The following is a 4554-nucleotide window of genomic DNA, read 5'->3' on the forward strand; positions in this document are numbered from 1 at the left end:
GCCCAGGTTCAATGTGTGCCTAAAAAGGGTGGCATGACGGTGGTAAAGAATGACAACAATGAACTTATATCAACAAGAACCGTCACAGGCTGGAGAATCTGCATGGATTATAGAAAGTTGAATCTAGCCACCAGGAAAGACCACTTCCCACTTCCCTTCATTGATCAAATGCTGGATAGATTGGCAGGGAGGTCACACTTTTGCTTCTTGGATGGGTACTCAGGGTACAATCAGATCTCCATTGCCCCTGAGGATAGAGAAAAGACCTCCTTCACATGCCCGTACGGAATTTATGCCTTCAGGAGGATGCCCTTTGGCCTATGCAATGCACCCGCCACATTCCAACGGTGCATGATGGCCATATTTACTGACATGGTAGAAGATATAATGGAGGTGTTCATGGATGACTTCTCAGTGGTGGGGAACTCATTTGAGGACTGCCTAGTGAATTTGACGCGTGTGCTGAAACGGTGCATCGAGACTAACTTGGTTCTGAATTGGGAAAAGTGCCATTTCATGGTACAAGAAGGTATAGTCTTGGGGCACCGGGTGTCAAGCAAAGGAATAGAGGTTGATAGAGCAAAGGTTGATGTCATAGCAAAGCTGCCGCCGCCAACTTCAGTCAAAGCCATAAGGAGCTTTCTTGGACATGCCGGATTCTACCGGAGGTTCATTAAGGACTTCTCCAAAATTGCCAACCCTCTCTGTAAGTTGTTAGAGAAAGATCACCCTTTTGTATTTTCTGATGATTGCAGGGTAGCTTTTGAGGAGTTGAAGCAAAGGCTGGTCACAACACCCATAATCGTTGCCCCTGACTGGGAGCAACCGTTCGAATTTATGTGTGATGCCAGTGACTACGCGGTGGGGGCAGTGCTGGGCCAGCGGAAGGACAAACTGATGCACCCAATCTACTATGCTAGTAGGACGCTGAGTGGAGCCCAGTTGAACTACACAGTGACAGAGAAGGAGATGCTAGCTGTGGTATTTGCTTTTGACAAGTTTCGGTCCTATCTAATAGGATCCAAGGTAATCGTATACTCTGACCATGCAGCTCTTAGATACTTAATAGAAAAGAAGGACTCTAAGCCACGCCTGATTCGTTGGGTATTGCTACTGCAAGAGTTCGATCTTGAAATTCGTGACCGCAAGGGCACTGAAAATCAAGTCGCTGATCACCTATCACGACTTGAAGGAGCTGAAAATGTAGTAGAAGTGGAGGAAATTCGGGAAACCTTTCCAGATGAGCAGCTGCTCGTTACCACTCATCAGGAAGCGCCTTGGTATGCAGACTATGCTAATTACCTGGCCAGTGGTATTGTTCCTCATGACCTGTCATCGGTCCAGAGGAAGAGATTCTTTCGCGAAAGCCAATGGTATTACTGGGATGAGCCCTACTTGTTTAGAATATGCCTTGATAACATGATCCGGAGATGCGTCCCCGAGATCGAACAATCTTCTGTCTTGCAGGCTTATCACGCTTCAGCGTATGGCGGTCACTTTGGAGGCATCAGGACGACAGCTAAGGTGCTAGAGGCCGGATTTTTCTGGCCAACGGTATTTAAAGATGCTCACTTATGGGTCAAGAGCTGTAATGAATGTCAACGCACCGGGAACATTTCCCGGCGTCACGAGATGCCCATGAACCCAGTTCAAGAAGTGGAAGTGTTTGATGTTTGGGGGATAGATTTCATGGGTCCCTTCGTCAGCTCCTATGGCAATAAATACATTCTTGTGGCTGTAGATTACGTGTCCAAGTGGGTGGAAGCTGCCGCATTACCCACCAATGATGCTAAGGTGGTAGTCGGGTTTCTAAAGAAGAACATATTCACCCGCTTTGGGACACCGCGTGCAATTATTAGCGATGGAGGAACTCATTTCTGCAACCGGGCCTTCGAGAAGTTGTTGGCTAAATATGATGTGCGCCACAAGGTGGCTACTCCGTACCACCCACAGACCAGTGGACAGGTTGAGGTGTCCAACAGAGAGATCAAGAGCGTATTGACAAAAACTGTAAATGCTACAAGAACTTACTGGTCAAGAAAGCTGGATGATGTGTTATGGGCTTACAGGACAGCATTCAAGACACCAATTGGTATGTCACCATATAAGTTGTTGTTTGGGAAGGCTTGTCACCTACCTGTAGAACTGGAACATAAAGCGAGGTGGGCACTGAAACAGCTGAATTTAGACTTGGAAGCTGCGGGCACGTCGAGAGTCACGGAATTACATGAGCTAGAGGAGTTCCGGTATCTTGCTTTTGAGAGCACAAGACTATATAAAGAGAGAATGAAAAGGCTTCACGATCAGAACATCATTGAACGAAATTTCAAACCTGGGGACAGGGTACTGCTTTACAACTCAAGACTGCGGTTATTCCCAGGTAAGCTAAAGTCAAGGTGGTCTGGACCATTTCGCGTGGTTGAAGTGTTTCCTTCCGGAGCTGTGGAAGTTTCTACTGAAGATGACTCTCGTACATTTAGAGTCAATGGTGAGCGGTTGAAATTGTATGTGGGCATGAACGAGCTGCATTTGAATGAACCCCAGAGGTCGAGCGAACCTTAATTTCGCTCACATGAGTCGTGCCGCGGCGTTAAATCAGGCGCTACATGGGAGGCAACCCATGACATTGTTGTAATTGTAACCTTTGTAATCTAAAAAAAAAAAAAAAACTGGGCGTTAGAATCAGAGAGGGGCTTCGACCGCGGTTCCACCGCGACCGCGGTGACACCGCGGTCAAAGGGCCTCGCGGAAACTCACTGCCGCGGCAGATGCAGTAGCGGCTAGGTAATTACGTTTTCTTTTATTTTTTTTCTTTTTCTTTATTCTTTTACACAAAACCCACCCCCTTCCTATTTCCCCTCTATTATTTCCGCCCCAACCCCCATCCCTTTCCTTTTTCTCTCTCTTTTTCTCAAAATCTCTTCTTCTTCTTCTTCCCCAAACCTCCATTCTCCACCCTCTTCCTCTCCAACCTCCATTAACACACCCCTATTTTCTCTCCCTCTTCACCTCAAGTAAGTTAATCTTCTCCCTCTCTAGTTCTTTCTCTTATAAGTAGTGTAATTGTTAGATTAGCAATTTTAGTTAAATCCTAGTTAGGATTAGTGTATTAATTTGCATTTTTTTAATTTTGTTTGCTTTCTTTTATGTTTGCCATTGTTGTAGTTGTTGTAGTTGATGTTGATGAGGTTGTTTGGTGCCAAATTAATTGGGTCTCCATTGTTAATTAATCGTGACCAAATAACCCTCAACTCTAACTCCTTCACTCACCTGGCCAAGTGTTGGTTGACTGTTATCTGTAGCAGGTTCCTGCCTTCTAGTAATACCACGGACGTGAACTTCAATAGGGCACTGTTGACTTGGTGCTTTGTGACAGGGATGGATTTTGATGCGGCACGGGTAATTGGAGATGAAATGGTCTTACGGGGCCCGCTGCTGACAAAGGGATTCTATTTCCCTTCCTTGGTGACCACATTGTGCTTGATGAGAAACACCCCTACCAACCCTGGTGATGGCGATTTGCCTCCCAAAGAAGCTTTCAAAGCTTCTAGCATCAGAGTGGGCAGGGGCACCCGCACTACAATTGAGATTGATGATGAGGAGGATGATCCGGTCCCTATTGCACCGTCCAGGAGGTCTGTTGACAGTGCCGGGCCCTCTCGGCGCCCCCATTCTGGAGCAGACCTATCATGCTCACAGTCCTCCCGGCCTATGCTGCGCTCCTTGGAGGAAGAGGTCGCGGATCTCCGCACCTCGGTGGATGGTCTACACACACGGATGGACGCCATGTCACAGAGGCAGGCTAGATCTGAGAGCCGGTTTATGGCTTGGCTACGCGAATTGGGGAGGGCCTGCCATGTAGACCCCAACACCGTCTCCGACTCGGATTGAGTCTCAGGGAAGTCTTCTCACTCTTCTGTTCTTTATTGTATTGATATGACATGGGGACATGCCATGATTTTAAGTGTGGGGTGGGAGACTTGCTCTAACTGTGTATTCAAATGTATATAGCTGTTGTTGTGTGGTAGCAGTAGATGTGGTGTACATATGTGAGTAAGTTATATTATGAGTAGCTGACTTGGCCCAACGACGGACACTTGTTGACGGGTCTCTTGAGGGTCAAAGTCAAATATATATATATTAAAAAAAAAAAACTTGTAGAGGACTCTCCCTGATGACGGACTATGTCGACAGTACTCTTGAGGGAAGTAGTCCATGTAGAATTTTTTTTTATTTTATTTTCTTCTTTTAGGTAGTGTAGTACCTCCCCCTTGGTTTTTCTTTTGACCACGGTTCTTTTCCAAGGGTTTTTCTTGAACCGGGTTAGGTAAATTTTTCTTTTATAGTTTTAGGATTAAATGGGTGAAGGCCAGAATGTAACCCCAAATGTGCACACTTGCAAAGAAAACGAACTAAGGGTGTAAGGTCTAAGCTTGTTTGTGGACTCATAATATATGCCTTAATTTTGCACATCTTGTCTGGCTTGAACACTCGTATGATTGTGTTGATGAACTGATTCGGAATGAGTTACATGCTAAGTGTGTGTGAGTTGTT

The sequence above is a fragment of the Nicotiana attenuata genome, unplaced genomic scaffold (genome assembly GCF_001879085.1).
Source record: "Nicotiana attenuata strain UT unplaced genomic scaffold, NIATTr2, whole genome shotgun sequence".
NCBI lineage: Eukaryota > Viridiplantae > Streptophyta > Magnoliopsida > Solanales > Solanaceae > Nicotiana > Nicotiana attenuata.